This window comes from Spermophilus citellus, assembly GCF_964194105.1.
Source record: "Spermophilus citellus genome assembly, chromosome: 7".
In the NCBI taxonomy this organism is placed as follows: Eukaryota; Metazoa; Chordata; class Mammalia; order Rodentia; family Sciuridae; genus Spermophilus; species Spermophilus citellus.
In genome coordinates, this window is record NC_138188.1 from 118,588,616 (window position 1) to 118,610,595 (window position 21,980).

The 21,980-nt window shown below is 36.1% G+C and overlaps 1 protein-coding gene across 9 annotated transcripts in view; it reads right to left on the reverse strand.

Annotated features, from left to right (window-relative positions):
• The window catches only part of LPP (LIM domain containing preferred translocation partner in lipoma), a 654,410-nt gene that overhangs the window by 48,713 nt on the left and 583,717 nt on the right, over nucleotides 1-21,980 (reverse strand). The gene's annotated exons all lie outside the window — the stretch shown is intronic.

Consider the following 21,980-nt stretch of genomic DNA (forward strand, 5'->3'; position numbering starts at 1 on the left):
TTTTTGCCCTATTACCTTGATTGCTATCTTGGCTTCTTCCTCTGTGGCTCACACATTGGCAGGAATTCTAAATAGGGTTCTTGGAAGGAAGTAATTGAATCAGGAAATGTTCAAGTCTATCTCCAAAGAAAAAGCAATGTCATGCATCCCATGACCAGCCTTTTGTAAGGGACTGTTCCCCTCCCCAGAAAGCTACCCTAGTATCAAGTTTACAGTTTTCTGTATATATATAAAAAAGACAAACAAAAACAAAACAAAAATCTATGAAGGGGGGTTTACTTTGGAGGGATTTCATGCTGACATAAGAAAGAATTTCCTGTACATATGGTCCCCAATTTTAGACACAATGCATTCCTGGAAATTGTATCATAAAGCAGATCACCAGAAGGGAAAGCTGTGATTTTGCCTGCTTCTTTCATTCAACAAACATCTACTGAATGCCCACTGTATCCCAGGCACAATGACAAGTTCTGCCCAGTTCCTATAAAAGGGCCTAAAAAATGATCCATGCACCTGAACTGTTAAAGTCACAAGAACAGAAATCAGAGCTTACAAGTCTGTGTCAAATGAGCAGCCCAGCACAACAAACAAGAGTAGAATCCTACACCCCAAATGGTGACAGAGATGTCTTATTTCTGCCTTACTTTCTGCTAAGGTTGAATCTTGAAAGCCTCTAAAAGACCCCTGTGTTAAAGTCTTGGTGGTGCTATTTGGAAGTGGTGGAATTTTTCAGAGGTGGGGTCTAGTGAGAGGCTTACAGGTCATTGGAGGTGTGCCCCAAAGTAGAAGTGTGGGTCTCTGGCCTTTCCACTTCCTCTCTTGCTTCCTAGTTACAAGATGAGCTAGTTATGCTCTCACCATGAAATGCTGCCTTGCCAAAGACCCCAAAGAAACAGAGCCAAGCCATCATGGACTGGAACCTCCAAAACTGTGAACCAGAATAAACCTTTTCTCTTTATAAGTGAACATTTCAAGCATTTTGTTATAGTGAGGGAAAGCTGACTAATATACTTCCCAAGCAGACTCCAAGCATCCTGTCAACATGTGCTATGTACCACTTGGCAACCCGTTATCCCCACAGAATTTCAGTGCTCTCATCAATATACTGCTCCCACTCTCTCTCTTCATCCTTTTCTCTTGGAGTTTATCTCAGAACTTTGTGAGGCCTCCAGTCTCCAAATCTAGGCTTCCTTCTCCTATCCCAAGTAGATGGCCTCAGTTTTTTGTACCTGAGAAGATAGAGTTTATATGCCACATTCCCCAGTATTTTTCTACTTCATCTCAAGTGGCCTGTGTGTTCCTTCTGTTTCAGAAAAGGAAGTGAACTCAATAATTTCCAAGATAAATTGGTCAACTATTAATGACCCTTTCAATAACAAAGTCAATGCTTATAAAATCTATGAGAGTTCTTCTTTACATTCTGAGACTTTAGGAAGAGTAGAAAATAGTCATTTCTCTACATATCAGAGATAAATGAGACATCAGGGAGCAGACAGCATTGTAGGGGGCTGATACTGTCCTTCTTACAGATAAAATCAATCCTACATTAAAAAGATCCCATAGATCACAACTTATTTACAAGATAAAAAATGTATTAATGCCCTAAAGTTGCTTAAAGATGTTTTCTGCAACCTCAATGGTTAAAAATAGAGAAAAGGGTAAATAATGGAGTTACCATGAGTAGAAATGTTATATAAATATAAAAAGCCAGGTTCTGAGAGAATATTTCTAAGAGCACATGGGAAATTGTCTCTGGGAATAAAATAAATTTGGAATAAAAACAGACTCATAGAATAATCAAGTTGTGCATAAGTGTGTAAATACATGTCTAAGAAGTAGATTAGCAGATGAGTTATTTTATAATGAATGTTAGTTATTTTATTGTGAATGATGAATAAATTAAAAGTGATCTGAAATTCCTTTATCCTTTCAGGGGTATGTTTTCTGCAAAAATAATTTAAAAAAATATTTAAAACAATGAACTTCAGTGTTGGAATCACCTGGGGAATTTTCAAAATACTAATGACTGGTCCCACTCCAGATAGTCTGATTTCAGTGGTCAGGGGATGCTAGCCGAGTAACAGAGTTTTAAAAGCCACCCAGATAATTCTAATTCTATCTAGCTATAACTAAGAACTGCTGCTTTTAAAACATATTTCTTTTCAACTAAGTTCCTTCTTTAACTTAAATGTATACTTTCAAGAGAATGTGACTTGCATTGTAACTGAAAGTCACATTCATTAGAATTCTTGCAACTAAAATCTGAAAGAAAAAAATAAGTCTACAGAGAAGAATGGAAGAAAAAGATGGCTATTATAACCGAACATTAAATTTAGGCTTGTGGTTTCTGGTAGTCAGGACAAAGATGAAAATAATGTGAAATTTAAAAAAAAAAAGATAATGTCTGCTAAGAAAGCCTAGAACTAAATTCTAGTAGGAGATTATCTTGTATGTTTAAAAGATTACATTGACTTGGTGAAAAACATTTTCAGTTTCATAGAAACTTTTCTCTCTTCTCCCTCTTTCTCCCTCTTCCCCCTTTGTTTCTTTTCTTTTGGGGGCTAAGGATTGAACCCTAGGCATGCATTGAACCACTAAGCTACAGCCCCAACCCCTAGAGACACACTTCGTGCATAAGTTTCTTATGCTGACTTCTTATAAAAGTCAAAAGAAATATTACATTTTGATTTTGTGAAAGTATTTCAGGGTGAATTCAGCTAAATGGACTTACTCTAGATGATAATATGTTTAATTACAACAAAAAGGATTATTCAGGAACGCTGAAAACAAAAGCTTACACTTTTTTTTCCCATTGAACATCCATGTATCTGCAACACAGAATTTAAATTCTTAGTTTGTCACTTTCTGATATACAGATAGGACAGATTTATGAAATTAAGTCAGGGATATGTTGGGGTGGGGAGGAGTGAGGAGCAGCAAACACAAACAGAAATGTGATAATTCACATCTGCAAATATGAAAGTAGGTTTTGGGGGAAGAATACTTGATGTGGACTTTTGGGAATGTGTTTTCCTCCTGTTATAACAAAGGATGCTCACAGACAAAAAAAAAAAATAAAAAGATACGCATGTTTAACTTTTCAGTGATGACTTTTGAAAACTATAAATATTTGTCGTGAAATTTTTAGGTTGTGTCTCCTCTGGTCTTTGCTCAATCCAACATCCACATGCGTGTTAACAGACACAAACACACAACCAGCAAGTATAGTAAAACATTTACAAGGGGGATTTTTTTTTCTTTTAACACATAAAAGTAATGATTTATTGCCAACAGCACTTAATGTGATGAATTTAGAAATGTGATTACCACACTTCCTTGGAAGAATCTGGTCAAAACAAAACTAACCCTATTACACAACAGTGAAAATAGCTCCAGAGCTGTGTGGACCATTAATGTGTAGCTGAAATCACAAATTCTGTGTAAATTCTGAAACCCCTGACCTGTGTCAAGTGGGACACTAAGCTTCTCTTTCAGATGACAGACCCAAAACTGTTTCCCCCAGGATGATATCTCTAGGTTTGCAAATTGATGACTGTCAGGCATAGAAGCTGCTTCATGCACAGATGTGGTCATATCACACCAAGATCATGCTCACATACCTTTCCATTGACTAGCAGACATGGGTCTGCCATTCAAGATCCTCCAGGAACCAGTCCTGAATGACCTTTCTGCCTCAATTGCTTACTTCTGTCCTTTGCATGTCCACCCCACTGGTTGAATGACTACCACCCATGTATCGATCTTCCCTACCTCTTAACTCTTTATTTTATTTTATTTTTTTTATTGGTTGTTCACAACATTACAAAGCTCTTGACATATCATATTTCATACATTAGATTGAAGTGGGTTATGAACCCCCAGTTTTACCCCAAATGCAGATTGCAGAATCACGTCGGTTACATATCCACAATTTTACATAATGCCCTATTAGTAACTGTTGTATTCTGCTACCTTTCCTATCCCCTACTATCCCCCCTCCCCTCCCCTCCCATCTTCTCTCTCTACCCCATCTACTGTAATTCATTTCTCTCCTTGTTTATTTTCCCATTCCCCTCACAACCTCTTATATGTAATTTTGTATAGCAATGAGGGTCTCCCTTCATTTCCATGCAATTTCCCTTTTCTCTCCCTTTCCCTCCCATCTCATGTCTCTGTTTAAAGTTAATCTTTTCTTCCTGCTCTTCCTCCCTGCTCTGTTCATAGTTGCTCTCATTATATCAAAGAAGACATTTGGTATTTGTTTTTTAGGGATTGGCTAGCTTCACTAAGCATAATCTGCTCTAGTGCCATCCATTTCCCTGCAAATTCTATGATTTTGTCATTTTTTATTGCTGCATAGTTCTCCATTGTGTATAGATGCCACATTTTTTTTTATCCATTCATCTATTGAAGGGCATCTGGGTTGGTTCCACAGTCTAGCTATTGTGAATTGTGCTGCTATGAACATCGATGTGGCAGTATCTCTGTAGCATGCTCTTTTAAGGTCTTCAGGGAATAGTCCGAGAAGGGCAATAGCAGGGTCAAATGGTGGTTCCATTCCCATCTTTCCCAGGAATCTCCAAACTGCTTTCCAAATTGGCCGCACCAATTTGCAGTCCCACCAGCAATGTACAAGTGTACCCTTTTCTCCACATCCTCGCCAGCACTTGTTGTTGTTTGACTTCATAGTGGCTGCCAATCTTACTGGAGTGAGATGGTATCTTAGGGTGGTTTTGATTTGCATTTCTCTGACTGCTAGAGATGGTGAGCATTTTTTCATGTACTTGTTGATTAATTGTATATCCTCCTCTGAGAAGTGTCTGTTCAGGTCCTTGGCCCATTTGTTGATTGGGTTATTTGTTATCTTATTGTCCAATTTTTTGAGTTCTTTGTATACTCTGGATATTAGGGCTCTATCTGAAGTGTGAGGAGTAAAAATTTGTTCCCAGGATGTAGGCTCTCTATTTACCTCTCTTATTGTTTCTCTTGCTGAGAAAAAAACGTTTTAGTTTAAGTAAGTCCCATTTGTTGATTCTTGTTATTAACTCTTGGGCTATGGGTGTCCTATTAAGGAATTTGGAGCCCGACCCCACAATATGTAGATCGGAGCCAACTTTTTCTTCTATCAGACGCAGAGTCTCTGATTTGATATCAAGCTCCTTGATCCATTTTGAGTTAACTTTTTTTTTTTTTAAAGAGAGAGTGAGAGAGGAGAGAGAGGAGAGGGAGAGAGAATTTTTAATATTTATTTTTCAGTTCTCGGCGGACACAACATCTTTGTTGGTATGTGGTGCTGAGGATCGAACCCGGGCCGCACGCATGCCAGGCGAGCGCGCTACCGCTTGAGCCACATCCCCAGCCCCTTGAGTTAACTTTTGTGCATGGCGAGAGAAAGGGATTCAGTTTCATTTTGTTGCATATGGATTTCCAGTTTTCCCAACACCATTTGTTGAAGATGCTATCCTTCCTCCATTGCATGCTTTTAGCCCCTTTATCAAATATAAGATAGTTGTAACTTTGTGGATTAGTCTCTGTGTCCTCTATTCTATACCACTGGTTCACCCTCCTGTTTTGGTACCAGTACCATGCTGTTTTTGTCACTATTGCTCTGTAATATAGTTTGAAATCTGGTATCGCTACACCGCCTGATTCACACTTCCTGTTTAGAATTGCTTTTGCTATTCTGGGTCTTTTATTTTTCCATATGAATTTCATGATTGCTTTCTCTATTTCTACAAGAAATGCCTTTGGGATTTTGATTGGCATTGCATTAAACCTATAGAGAACTTTTGGTAATATCCCATTTTTGATGATGTTAGTTCTGCCTATCCATGAACAGGGTATATTTTTCCATCTTCTAAGATCTTCTACTTCTCTCTTTAGGGTTCTGTAGTTTTCATTGTATAAATCTTTCACCTCTTTTTTTAGGTTGATTCCCAAGTATTTTATTTTTTTTGAGGATATTGTGAATTGAGTGTTTTTCCTCATTTCCATTTCAGAAGTGTTGTCTCTGATATACAGGAATGCCTTTGATTTATGCGTGTTGATTTTATATCCTGCCACTTTGCTGAATTCATTTATTAGTTCTAGTAGTTTCTTTGTAGACCCTTTTGGGTCTTCTAGGTATAGAATCATGTCATCTGCAAATAGTGATAATTTAAGTTCTTCTTTTCCTATTTTTATGCCTTTAATTTCTTTCGTCTGTCTAATTGCTCTGGCCAGTGTTTCGAGAACTATATTGAATAGAAGTGGTGAGAGAGGGCATCCCTGTCTTGTTCCAGATTTTAGAGGGAATGCCTTTAACTGTTGTCCATTCAGAATGATGCTAGCCTGAGGCTTAGCATAGATAGCTTTTACAATGTCAAGGTAAGTTCCTGTTATCCCTAGTTTTTCTAATGTTTTGAACATAAAGGGATGCTGTACTTTGTCGAATGCTTTCTCTGCGTCTATCGAGATGATCATATGATTCTTATCTTTAAGTCTATTGATGTGGTGAATAACCTACCTCTTAACTCTTGATTGACTCTTCATTCTCCCTGTTCCTTCCCATCTAATAACACCTATTAAAGAACCTACTCGGTTTTAAAGAGCTGGCTCCCACTTCTTCCACAAAGTATTCCCTGATTACCTAGTTGGAGGAAATTTCTTCCTCATCCAATTTATATTTCTATTGTAACTCCCTTTGAAGTCAACTTTTCTTTTATTTGTAATGTACTTAACTTTTTTCCTTCCTTGTGTGAACTTCCAGAGGGCAAATTCATGTTGTGTGGTTGCTGTAGTTCCTACAGCAAGGCACAGAAGGTATTCAGGTTATTATTTAAAAGTCCTTGGAAATTTAAGGCCCAATTAATCAAATGGAGTCATACAGGAATAACAGATGGCAAAACTTCTTAAGTTATATATACACACTTACACAGGTGCAACACACACACACAAACACATTCACATTACAACTGTTCAAAGATAAGCAGGAAGAAAAAACCCTCAAACTGAATCTCAGGACAAGTATCAGACCCTTTATCTTTGAGACTAGTTATTCTTTCCACTTCTCACAACCCCAGCTGAACTGAAAACAGATTGAACCATAAAAGGCTGGGAGGAAAGCTGATGCAATATTATGTGTTTACAGAGAGTCAGGTGCTTCAGGTATAATCCAATAGGAACAATTCTGCAAGGGAAAGACCTACCCTACTTTTTTATTTGAAGAAACTGAGCCTCAAGGAGGTTAAACAATTTTATTTGTACAAGACCACATTGCTCAAAACAATAAAGTGGGATTTAAATCCTGGGCTACAGAACTATAAAACCAAGACTCTTCCACTCTCCAAATCTTCCTCTCATATATACATAGTTAAGAATTTAGCTGGAGATTAATGAAAGCTTGATTCTCATAGTACTGTATACTTTTGCAGGGCTTTAGAGGAACCCCTGTTCAGTTGACCTGCAAACATGAAACCCTGGCAATTGCTAGGAGACTCCAGGGAGGAAATAACTTGAGAGAAAATACCAGTGGAAACTATTACAGCATACGTAAGAGCTTGAAATTATTACAATGAGGAGACATTAGTCTGATAGACTAATCACACATACCATATACAAGTTACAAACAAACATTAGTAGCTATATGAGAAGAATGAAAAAATCATTGATTAGAGGTTGCAATACAGTTTGGAAAACCATGAACTTGTTCTCGTGTCTTGAGCAAGTCATTTCTCTCCCTGGGTGATTGTTTGAGCTTGTTTGCTTCAAATAGGGGTTGATTATATAGGATTTCCAATGCCCTCTTTAGTTCTAACGTTCTTTAAGTCCAAGGCTAATTGGTTGACCTACAATAAGCCTCTCACTAGTTATGAAGAAAGATTCTGCTCGTGCCTGCACTCTGGACATTATTTGATGTGCATCAAATGATAATTCATACCATCTTCCCAAAGATGTTTTTCCTAAAAAAAAAAAAAAAAACAACCAAACAAACAAACAAACAAAAAAAAAAACCAGCGGCAATCCTTTGGAGATGCTCAGTTAAAACTCTAAAAGAACAAAACTAAAAACTATTCCATAGTAATTCCCTCCCTGTTTTCCTTTGCGTTGAGTTCAGACATCACCTTATGCTGTAGTAAGTTTCTTCTCTTCAGAACAGATTTTGGAATTTCGGGCTCTGAGACAAACATAGGGTCTGGTTTTCCATTTCTGTTTTGTATACCAAGTGAAGTTGCAACCCTTTTAAATTCAAGCAGAACTGCTCCCCATACCACAGACCACAAGAATTCTGCCAGGGCTGGGTTTTATTTTGGGGTAGAGAGGAGCAGTAGCAGCAAAAATACTTGTAAAATGGAAGAAGGTGTGATATTCTTTAGAAAAGGGATGGACTGCCAGGAGTAAGAAGGATGAGAAGACTTGGCAGCTTATCGGAAACAGCTGCAGAAGAGGCATCCAGTGTGTTGTATTAATTTGTACATCTTCATACTACAGAGCTAAGTGCTTTCACAGCCCTTTTGAAATCTGAAAATGGATTTTCCATTCATCCAGAACTATGCCTTGGCTCAAACTAGCTCTAGTTCAGAGAGGTCATCCAGCAGGTCATTGCCCATTGTACATGGGAGTCAGCAACTGCTGCTGAAGATCTGTAGAACTGCTTCACATCCTACTCCAACCCACTGCTCTGGCTGCCAGTGCCTAAAACACAGGGCATTCATATAAGCTATCAGGAAAAAAAAAAAGATGGGAAATGGACCCATTTTAAACCTATTTGAAAACAGTCCTCTCTTTTCAAGTTCCTCCTCTTCATTATTTACAATAATGGTTTCCATGCAACAATCAAAAAAGACAAAGGAACGACAGGCTTAGTCTTGAGAAGAAAAGAGAGAAAAAAATAAAAAAAAAATAACAGTTTTCCTTTACCAATTCTTATCAGTGTTTTATAAGTAATTCAGGTTGCAATATGTCTATTAGGTACTTGGTTCTGTGATAAATGTCGGGGATTATTCGAGATTTTTACAGCATTTAGGAAGACAAGGTTAGTTATTTCATGCAACTTGGTCTTGGCTTCCCAAATACTTTCAAGTTCTGTTTACTTCCTGGCAAGTAAATAAAAACATTATTTTTTTATACTGAATCTAAATGACAGAGGATTTCAGAAAATAGGGACAGCAACTAAGAGATATCTCAAGATATATTTCATTAAGAGAATGGATTCGAATGTATTATATTTAGAGGGAGGTATTAACTCTGCCCTACTTAAGAAGTGGAAATGGGAAAAGGTCAGAAAAACTTCCCAGAAGATCTGAGGGCGGTATCTCAGGCTTCCATAATGAGAATAAAATAAATAAATGATCACGAGATAGAAAAGTACCTATAGAGCATTTTATACTTTATTACAGTTTCTGACTTATTTCATTTGAAAAAAAGGTTCAAAATGGCAGGAAAATTTACTCAGTTGAAAAGAGCTAAACTAAACTTTAAAAAGGGTTTGGGATGTAGCTCTCCAGTAGTCTGCTTGCCTAGCACGTGTACATTTAATCCAGAGTACTAGAAAAACAACCTACATGTGCATGTGTGTACACACACAAACACATGCACAAACCTAAACCAGAGGAAAAAAATGACATAAACATGATGTACTTTCATTTTTCTCCCTATAAAATTTACCTTGGATTTTCTCTGAATAGAATGAAAATAAAACAAGAGATTTGTTGATGCAAACACCCTCAGTAATGAAATCTGCTTCCCTGTGTCCTACAGGATCCTGCCTGCAGCCCAACACTGCTTGAGGTAGAGAAAGCAGCTAGTCTACTCTGAATAGTTGCCAAGGGAACAGCCAGTGCTTTATGACATTATGGTCAGATGAGGGGGAAGCAGACTGACCCTGTAACAATGCCAGGAGAAGCCAGCTGCTTGGAAAATCACAATGATTATCCAAAGACTTCTTTCAAAACACACACACACAACAACAGAAAATCCAAATGAACATATATGACCATGAAAATAATTTTTTTTGTAACATGTCTACTGTGCAGTTCTGGCCTAGGCATAAAAGTCAATTACTGCTGTTTTTTTTTTTTTTTTTAATAGTAAGATTCCCCTGTTATTTTGTCTCATTCGGATATATAATCTCAAGTCCAGACTTATTTTAACCAACATCAGCCAGAAAGGAAATGAGTCTAAGTTGAAGTGCTTTAAAAGCCAATGTCTACCTGGTTCTCCAGTCCTTAATCATCTTGCTGTCTTCACAGAATACTCTGGGGGATAGATACAAAATCTGGAACAACTAATTGAGCCTGTATTGTATCACTGTGTTCACTGCAGTGGCAGAAAATTATCCAGGTGGTCGAGGAGCTGGCTTTGATATAGGAGATAGGGCTGGCTTTGGAACTAAATCCAAACAGCATAATAAGGCTTTGTGATCCATATGGTAAATATCAGAGTGAAGTGTGAGGGGCACTAAATTCTCATCAATCCGTAAGTACTTATTTAGTGCTTGGATCCTAACAGATGTTCAATGCATGTTAGCTGAAGAGAATAATGAGGACTTATTAAGGTGTTATTCTGTGTGAGGAACTACGTTGACTGCTTGACATGTGTTTCCTCACTTATTCATCAATTAGCTCAGGAAGGAGGACATGTTGTCAACATCCCCATTTTACAGACAGAATACTGAGTCTTGGAGAGGGGAACTTGCCCAATGTTCCCCAGCTCATGGGCAGAGACATCTTTGGGCCCTGCTTTCAACTACTCTGAGATATTGTCTCTCAAGGCTGAGAAACAAACAATGCAGGGTCTCACTTCCCACACTAAGTAACAGATGAAGCACATTGGTTTCTGTCTTCTTGGAGATGATGCAGTAGCCTGCATTTAAAAATCTTTCTCTCTCTCTCTCTCTCTCTCTGTTTGTGTGTGTGAGTGTGTGTGTGTGTGTGTGTGTGTGTGTGTGTGTATGTGTGTGAATTGAAGAATAGACAGATAACTCACCCAAGCCAGAATGGATCTGCTACCACACGAGAGGGAAGAATGCTGTGGGGAACAACAGAAAAATTCTAATCCTACTTGACCTGGAGGAAGTCATTTAGTTTATTTGGGAAGGAATATATGGAATCTAAGTGAGGTGGCAGTTGGATAGAACTTCAATTATTAGAAATAAACAGAAAGGCTTAATGCTCTAATCCAGATCAATTTCCAGAGGAGGGTGGGCTACAGCATCTTTAAGGATGTAAAAAGGAGAGGAGAGATTTATTTACTCCCAGGATTCTAATGATCTTCACCTCTACTTGTTTTTTATCTTTCAAATTGTTTTTTTTTTTTTGATGTTGTAGATGGGCACAATACCTCTATTTTATTTATTTACTTATTTATTTATTCATTTTATTTAATGTGGTGCTGAGGATCAAACCCAGTGCCTCACACATGCTAGGAAAGCACTCTACCACTGAGCTACAGCCCCAGCCCCTCACCTCTACTTCTGAATTGAGCTAGTGCTAGGAAATGATAATGGTGAAGTGAAGTAAAATTTTTCCCAACATATTGTAGCTGTTTTGACTCTGACACTATCTTAGTGTAGATTTGAGGGCAACACTCTCACCTATTAAAATGAGAAAGGTGAACCAGATGATCCCTTAGCCAAAGGCCCCTGAGCATCTCCTAATGGGACACTGGGATGCACTGCCCAGGACAAATTAAATGAATGCTTTGTTAACCAAATCCCTATAGAGAAGAATTTCCTTTAAAACAAGGTGTATTTGTTCAAGTAGGTCTTAATGCAACAGCATTAACCTTGTAAAGTCTGGCAATGCTGAAAGACCAGAGCAAGGCTTTGTGTGGTGTCTAGAGTTATCAAGGCAAGAATTTAATAATGCACATAGAAAAGGGCCTAGAACTCTGCCCGCCAAATAGTGGACATTCATTTGAAGAGTCACTCAGCATGAATGAACCAACACATGAGTATTGATTAAGAATTTGTACTCTGGAGACACAACCTAGAATGAAATTTTATTATCACTTACTAGCTTTTCGATTTATGGTAACCAACTTTTCAATTCTGATATTAATTAGACAAGAAGAATAATTGTCCTGGGTATTCAAATTGATTAAATTATGCTATGTGCATGTATTAATGTGCCTCAATGAAACCCACTACTTTGTATAAATATTATGCACCAATTAAAAAAAGAAAAGGAAGAAAAAAAGAACATGGGTGACCATTACTTATGCAATTGTGGCCAGCTTTAATTTGATTAATGCAAAGAGTACACTTGGAAGATTCAGATATAAAATACATTTGAGATAAAAAATCATATTCTCTATTCATTATATTCAGCTCCCCCAATGTGAGAAGCATGTCATTATTTCTTTGATTATTATGACATTCAATATCTTTTCATAAGAAAGAATGGCAAATGTACTGATTTATCATGATTAAATAAGATCATACATGCAAAATGCTTAGCACAATCACAGCAAAGAATGAAATGATAGTATTGAGAAACCTAGATGGGCTTGTGAGATTGAATACACGGATGGATGTTCCTGGAATTAAATAGCCAATCATTTGGTTTGGCTATTTAATTCCAGGAACATCTACCCATGTATGCCTCACACTGGAGGTTAGTATGTTCATTCCTATAAGAATATGTGTAGGGCATAATTTTGATTATTCAAATATCTTTATTTTTTTATGCAGTGCTGGGGGTTGAACCCAGACCTTTAGTGCATGCTAGGCAAAAATTCAACCACTGAGCTATACACCTCAGCATAAAAAGATCATTTTCTAACTCAGTTGGTGAATTCTGTATGTGTCTTTAAGCTCTAAGTGCTACAGCTATTGCTAGGACTGGCTTACAAATTGGGGAAAACAGTAGAAAACTTCACACTAAATAACTGAGTGCTTCAGAAGCTATGTTCTGTTCATAATTACCTATCTACATAATTACCCTTACTACTTTGGGTTTACTCTCCTCCCCTTTCCCTATTTTCATTAATTGACACTTTTTAAAGACAGAGGATAAAGGACACAAAAATGAGGACAGAAACTAGACACAGTGGTGCACACATGTAATCCCAGCTACTTGGGAGATTAAGGCAGGAGGACTGCAAGTTCAAGGCTAGCCACAAGAACTTAGTGGGATGCTGTCTCAAACTAAAAAAAAAAAAAAAAGCTGGGGATGAAGCTCAGTGATAGACTGCTTGCCTAGTAAGTGCAAGGCCCTGGGTGGCGGGGGCGGCAGTGGCTGGAGTTAATCCCTAGTATCATATGTGCACACAGAAAATGTAAACATTTTTTCTCTAATCAAACCTGTACCTAGAATGTTAAATATATGAGTAAAATATATTGGATGCAATATACCAAAACAGTAGAGAAAATATAATTAGTTTTTGTGTATGGGGGAGAAACTAAAAAATTACCCATGAAAAGGGTAAAAGTGTCACTCTAGGGTTAGTCCTTTGAATTATTTAATAATCACATCTACAAAAAGCACAGTAATCTACCTCATCAGTGAAGATTTTGGAAAGTATTTATTTGGTTTTTAAAATATAATCTTTAGAAAATCCTCAACATGCACAAGAGGAGGGGAAAAATAAACACAGATGCGAAAGAAACAAACTCAATTGTGCTTTTTTTGGGTCCTCCTAGTCATTTTTGCAAATGCCTTCAAAGTATGCATTTAGATCTTTTTATGTTCTGATTACATTCATCATTAAAACATTGGGTAAAATCCACCACAGCTACCATTGTGGAATTGGAGGTTTATGCTAGTTGCACCAAGTATGCTTTCAGAAGTCTCTGGTTGCATGAAGACTGCTATTTGCCCACTGGCACTGTAAGCACCACACAGAGGAAAAAACAGAGTAGCCAGGATTCTCTAGATTGTATTTTATTCTCTGCCTAGATCATATTAAAATATAAATTACATTTGATTTTGAAAAACAAAATCAAATCTCATATATTACCAGAGTTCAACATGTCCCTTCTCTGGGCTTCAGTTTTCTCATCCACGAGTGGGATTTTGGATCCAGGAACCCCTAGGGGGTTAGCATCATGAATGGCGCTAAGACTAATTCTTCTAAGGTGAAAGAACCAGATATCACCAGCAACTGATATAAATCAAGGTCATGGATTTCTTCCTAATACAAAGAGTTCTCATTGAACAAGGCTTAAGACTATATTGATGTTAGATAATAAAAACAGTGTGAATGATGATGGGTATGTAATATTTACTGAGCACTTAAAAGGTACAGGATGCTGCATTATTTCACTTATGTTGGGGTTATTATTATACAGAAAGAAAAAGCATTTATCCAACTAGGAAGTATAGAGCCATGACTGAAGCCCAAATCTCCAGATTCTGGTTCTTAGTTACTATTTACACTGTGGATACTTATTTAGTTATTTTTAATTTTTTTTTAGTTGTAGTTAGATACAATATCTTTATTTTATTTATTTATTCTGTATGATGCTGAAGATTGAACCCAATGCCTCACACATGCTAGGTGAGCGCTCTATTGTTGACCCACAACCCAACCCTACCACTGTGATATCTAAAGGCCCATATCAAATGATATCTTCTTCAATATGCTTTTATTGATTTTTCCAATTATGATTTCTTTCTCTACTCTTTCTCTTTTTTTAGTACAGCACTTGGTCATAGTCTGTCTTTCAAGCTCCTTAATATAAGTGATTTCTCCTTTGCCTTTCAGTTCCTAAAGTATCTATTATTATAACAGGTTCTCAGCTGATGTTTTGAGATATGAATGTCCTTAGCTCTATCATGACACAACCTGAAAGATGTTGTATGGGTAAACCCACACAGGTACAGTCATCTGATCCTTGACAAAGGCACTAAAAACATGTTAGAGAAAAACAGCTTTTGAACAAATGGTCCTGGCAAAACTGAATATCTAACTGCAGAAGAATGAAACGAGACTCTTATCTCTCACCTTGCCCAAAAGTCAACTCAAAATGGATCAAAATTTCTGGCCTAGGTATTAGGCCAGAAACTTTGCAACTGTTAGAAGAAAATGGAAAGTCAATACTCCAACACAGATTCACAGACAACTTTTTCAATAGGATTTCTAAAGCTCAGAAAATAACAATGATTAATAAATAGGATGGCATCAAATTTAAAAGTTTCTCCATAGCAAAAAAAAAAAAAAAAAAAAAAAAAGAGAGAGCATGAAGACAATCTTTGAAAGCTACTTTTCCAACATAATATCAATATCCAGGATATAAATAACTGAAAAAACTTACTACCAAAAAGAAAAAAAATTGAATAATCCAATCAATAAATGGTCAAATGAACTAAATAGATACTTGTCAACAGAATATAGGTGACCAACAAATATTTGAAAAAAAATGCTCACAATCTTTATCAATCAAGGAAATACAAATCAACGCTGAGATTTTATTTCACTCCATTAAGAATGACATCCATGAAAAATTGCAAACAATAATAAATTCTAGTGAGGATGTGAGGGAAAGGCAACACTTTTATACCATTGGTGGGATTGTAAATTAGCACAATCACTGTGAAAATCAGTATGGTAGTTCCTCAGAAGACTAGACATGGAACTCAATATTTATCCTAAAGAATTAAAGTCAGCATATTAGTGAAAACAACAGTCAAAACAACCAACAGAAACAGATTCCAAAAGACAGATGCTAGAAGTAATAGGAAATTTAAAATACTGTGATTAATGTTAAAGATTCTAGTAGAAAAGGAAGAAAACATGTGATCAGCAGAGACACAGAGACTGTCATGTGAGAGTATGTCTAATTCTCTGTGAGAAGACTAAAATGGAAATGCTAGAGATGAAAAACATAGTAACAGAGAAGAAGATACCTCATGAACATTAGTAAACCTGAAGGTGGGTCCATAGATATCAAGTAAACTTGAACATAAGAGTGTGTGCCTACACACACATACACACACACACACACACGCGCACACACACACACACACACACACACACACAAAAGGTAAAAACAGAAAAGAAAAAAATATGTGAAGAGGGAGTTAAAGACTATAACAGAACACCCAAGAACAGTGGAACAATATCAAGCATCATGCATATTTACAAGACACTAATTAAAAGACAAATTAAAACTATAACTAAATAGATCATTAAAGGAGAGGCAAGGGAACAGGGGGAGAGAGAAGGGGAGGGAAAGGGAAATTACTGGACACTGAATTAGAACAAATTACATTTCATGCTTTTATAATTTTGTAAAAATGAATCCTAATGTTAGGTATGACTAAAAAGAACCAATAAAAAAAAAAAAGTAAGCCTGACATCTTCCTGATTCCCTATTTTACCATTTCCCACCATGATGCCATTGGGCCCTCACCTGAACAGATATTAGAATTGAACAGATATTAGCTTCATGATCTTAATGTCCATAGCTGGTTAGAGAATACTCTATCCAACAATAGGAGAAAGGCACAGAGTATTCACCAACATAAATGACATTCTGACACATAAGACAAATCATAACAAGTTTAAACAAACTGAAGTTATATAAAGTATGTTCACTGGCCACAAAGAAATATTCTAGAAGTCACTATCAGAAAGGTTATAGAAAATATCCACATATTTGGAAACTAGGCAATATATTTCTAAATAACTCAGGGATCTAAGGGGAAATATTTTGAATAAAATGAAAATATAAAATGAAACAATGTAAATATAAAATGAAAATTAATCAGAGCTTATTGATTGAGTGTTTATATTAGAAAAACAAAAGATTAAATCAACAATTGAAACTTTAACCTGAGAAGGAGAAGGAGAAGGAGAAGGAGAAGGAGAAAAAACAACTACACCTGCTGCAAGCAAAAGGAATGAAATAATAAAACACAGAAATCTGTAGTTGAGAGCTGAAAACAGGAGAGAAAAATCAATGGAACTGAAAGCTGATTCTTGAGGCAAAACATCCACAAAATGGAAATACTCCATCCAGACTGACCCAGGGGGAAAGACAAATCAGACAGATGTGGCAAATATTATGAATGAGAGAAGAAACACTGTCATAGTACTTACAGACTTAAAATGATAATAAGGAAATACCACCACCATTCCTGTAAATTTCAGTCTTTGGGATGAAATGGATCAATTTCTTGAGGAATGTGAACTGTCAAAATGTTCTTAAGAATAAATCAAATTTGTACATAAAAGTCTTCTGATAAAGAAAACTCCAGGTCCAGATGACTTCACAGGCAAATTCTACAAACATTGAAAGAATAATGCTGATTCCACATCAATTCTTCCAGAACAATGAAAGAAGAGCGAATACACATCCCCTTTTTTTGGGAGATCAGCATTTCCCTGATATCAAATCTAGCCAAACAAATTGCCAAAAAAGAAACCTATGGACCAGTAGCCCTATCATAGATGCAAAACTCTGTAACAAACGACCAGCAAATTAAATCCAACAATATTGAAAACAATTAGTACAACAACACAATTAGGGCTTATTTTGGTAAAGATATAATGATATAATATTAAAGAGTAGTGAATGCCTTCTACCATATTAATAATCTGTTGAAGAAAATATCATTAGTGTATCAATTGATGCCAAAAAGCATTTGACAAAATTCAATCTCCTTTTAGGATTAAAACTCTCAGAAAAAAAATGAAACATAAGGGAGCTTCCTCAACTCCATAAACAGCATTATTAAGGTCATAGGATACAGGATCAATGTATAAAGATCAAGCTTTTCTCTATATGGTAACAATGAACAGTTAGGAAATTTAAAAAATATATAAAAGTGGCATTTATAAAACAGCACCCCAACTATGAAATAACTCATTAAGTACCTTGTAAATATACACAAGATTTCTTTGTGGACAACTGTGAAACAATGATTACAGAAATTAAAAATCTAAGTAAATGGAAACAAATAATATATTAATGAATTGGAAGACTCAATATTATTACTTTTTTTTGGAGGACTGGGAAATCATTTGAAGACTTGTTATTATTAATATGTCACTTCTCCTCAGAGTGATCCATAGATTTCAGCACAATTCCAATCAAAATCCCAGCAGGATTTTTTGCAAAAACTGATTAAAAAATTCATATGAAAAACAAAGTAACTAGAACAGTCAAGATAATCTTGAAAAAGGAACACATTATACAGCCTGTTTTTCAGATTTACTACAAAACTGTTATCATCCACACAGGGAGCGAACTAGAGAACAGACACACATATAGATTGAAGGAACAGAACAGGGAATCCCGAAATAGACCTTTGTATCATGATCTAGATCATTTATATGGTTGAGAGAATGAAAGAATGATAACCCACATAAATCTAACTAATTTACAATAAAATGGTGTTGAAGCAATTGGGCATCCACATTAAAAAAGAAAGAAAGAAAAAAGTGAAACACTGATCCATACATTGTTCACCTTATATAAAGATTAACTTGAAATGAGCAAAGACCAAAACAGAAAACTTCGAGAAGAAAATTAGTGAACTATGACTATATCTAAAATCGTACAAGAGCCTCAAAAACATAACAGGAAAAAAGAAAGCTGCCTAAAAAAACATGTACAACAAAAGTAGATAAATGAATATGTTGTGTTAAAAGCAGGAATGGTGGCCTTGTTGGCGACAGAAGAGACAGGGTTGGGGTGAAGGAGGCTTCCTCCTGAGTTACTGCTAGTATTAACTTCTCTTCTCAGGGTGGTGGTCCAAAAGCACTCACTTTGTGATAATTTAGCCAAGTTTCATCAATATGTGAAAGTGCCTATATTTAATATATTACACATAAGACCATTATTTTAACAGACACATAATGGGTGTCATCCCATTTTTGAGTCCTGGTTCTTCACAGAAAAGGAGATTCAACTAGACCATCCTAGTTCCTTGTTTTGAGAAAAGTTGGGAGCCTATTGAATACTTCTTAGTATGTAATTTTGTTGGTCTACTGTTATGTGCCTGGAATTGATAGAATAGTTTGCATTTCTATCACTGATTTTGTAAGTTAGAATGAAGAATTAAAATTCTTCATAAAAGTAATATGCTCCCTAAATAGGCCCCTAAAAGGGACTACAAAGTTCTAATAGAGAAGCACTGTACTCCCTAGGTTATCTCTGACCTCATCTCCTACTACTCTCTAGTTTGTTCCCCTCTCTTCAGCTACTACTACTACTACTCCTCTTTAAGATCCTCCAACATTGAAGGAACATTCCCTTATGGCTTTTTAAGTCATTGCATAAAGATGGTCTTCTCAAAGAAAGTCTACCCTGATGGTTCTGTTGCAAAGTGCAACCTTCATCTCTGCTATGCTTATATTGTTTCTATAGTGTTTCTATCACCATCTAATATGTTATACTGGTTGCTTTTGTATTATGTTGATTTTTGTTATTATTTTATGTCTTCTGCCCCCTAGAAATGAGAGGATCTTAAAGGCAGGGGTTTCTGCTTGTACTGTTCTCTGTTGTATCCAAAGACTCTAGAGTAGCTGCTGATTGAACTGAATGAATAATTGTGACATGACATTTTATTATAAACAATAAAGATAAAAATTTTAAAGAAAATAAGGATTTCTGAGTATACAAAGGAAGGTCATATATTATCTTATCATAGAAATATCCACTGTTTTCCCATTTAAAAATCTGTTTTGAATAAGTCTTTGAAAAATCGATCATATTAAGTCTTATTTAATGATTAAACTGGTATAAAAGAATTCTGTAGATAAGTGCAGAAACTAGGTCCTTCTTAAAAGGTACACAGAAAGAAACATTGAAAAGAAAGCCCTCAGGCTACTACTTTGACCATTTAGAGTCATTATTTTGCTCTTATTTCAGAGAGAATTAAAGAATGAGTGCCACAGCTATATATCTTTTCTTTTTCCCTTTTCAGATCCAAAATATGAAACTGGGTAAAGCAAGCTCATTTCAGAAGAGCCTGGAAATAAAATATCAATATTCTTCTACATGATAAAGTAATATGCTAAAATAAAAACATATTTAATTACTGTGGCTACTGCTGAAACTAGCAATCTTTTAACATTATAACGAAGGGCACTAGATACTCAGATAATTCTTTACATTTTTGTACAACATGATTCTATTATCAAAAGGTAAAAACAGTCATTTTCCATCCATTTCCATCCTAGTCAGGATGTCAATGTGTGCATTATTACTCTCATTGAAAAAGAGAAGAAAGAACTGAAGGTTAAAAGGAGCCAACCAAGGTTGCCCAGCAGGGAATGGCAAAGTGGGGGAAAGTATTCACAGTAGGCCTCAAGACACTAAGGATCCCGAATTAGCAGGCTGAATGTCAACATAGATGCTCTCTCCACTAACAGAACTGAAAGTTTGTATCAAATCAGCTCCTCACCACTGTGGACAGCATATTCTTGCTGGCTCTTGAGTTAGCAAAGTCTTCATATGGACACATCATCTATGTATTCAATAAAGTAGCAGATAATAAATAAGTAATTCTGCACCATAATAATAAACAAACAAGCTCTGAGCATTGCTTATAGATGAGTACCACAAGTTTCCAAATATATGTTCAAGTTATTATCAGGAATACAATTCATATTGCTAGGAATATATGATGGAATTCATGGCAATACTGTTAGTATCTTATGCATATCAACGAATATGAACCATATAGCTTGTATTACATGGGTGTTTGCAATAAAATAAGAACTTACTTAATCTCTAAAGGCTCTTCCAATTTGAAAACTCTAAGCTGCAGAGCCTGGGACAGATGTCTTTATGACAAATCTGAGTTCTGTCTCCCCTAGGAGTTTTTGAATATGTTTTTTTAGCCTCAGGAGCCACTGCTTCATGTCAAGCTCAAAGCCTCAGATGAAATGCAGGTAAAAACTGAGCTACTCTGCCTGATCAACATTTGTGATTGGCACAGAGGAAGGAGACTTAGGATACCGGGGAGCCCTGCCCGCCAGGCAGCTTCTCCCCACCCACGCTATTCTCCAAGGAACTCATAGGTCACTGTGGAGCAGTTTCAAAATGGGTTAAAACTCATATAACTTCCAATTCACTGATTAGAAAAACATGAATAACCCAATCCCCCAAATGGACAAATAATGGGAATAAGGAAGGTGGTTACTTAATATAGGAAATGATGTTAAACTCACTAAAAATCCTTTAAAATGCAAATTAAAACATAAAATCCTGTTTTTAGACAACCTTTTTGGTAAACATTTAAAAGATGGAACATGCTCAAGGTTAGTGAAAGTATGGAGACTCAGATGATCTTATACAAGAATGAATCAAGGCCCTCTTTTAAGAGGGCTGTTTTGGTAGGTATCAAATGGAAATACATGCATTTTTGATGCTGTGAGTGTATCCCAGATGTCTATCTTGTAGAAAGTGTCAAAACTTCATGAAGATAATTGCACAAAGATATTTGCCTTTAATGGCAAAAAATAGAAAAAAAATGAACACATATAAATTATTATCAATAGGGAAATGACTGAAGGAGTTATGGATTGTATATCCTACAGAATTCTGTGACACCATTAAAAAGACTAAGACCCATATGCACTATCATTCTGAGAAAGATACCAGACCTATACATTGTTGGGGAAAAATGTAAAAAGAAGATGCAGAATGATATGTGTCTCACTGTGTGCACATAATCTGCATATATTTATTTTCATGGTGTATAAAAAGTTCCAGAAGTAGATACACAGACCTTTAACAGTACCTTCGTCTAGGAAGAGGTCTTGAGAAGAATATTTCACTCTTTATTTTAGAAATTTCTATAAAATTTGGTTTGAGTTGGAAGATGAATTACTTTTGTGATAAGAAAATTAAAAGAAAAGAACACTGTAGTGTATCATCTGTCTTTCGACACATAAGTTGTTCAAATAAGGAAACTTAAGCTTCTGTTACACATTAAGCTCAAGACCCTGGGTCTGTTCCCCACTGATACATATACACCTCTTTGCTAGTAAAGCCTATAAAATTAAGAGAGCCAGGCACAAAAAATTATGGGAAGTTAAGCACTTAT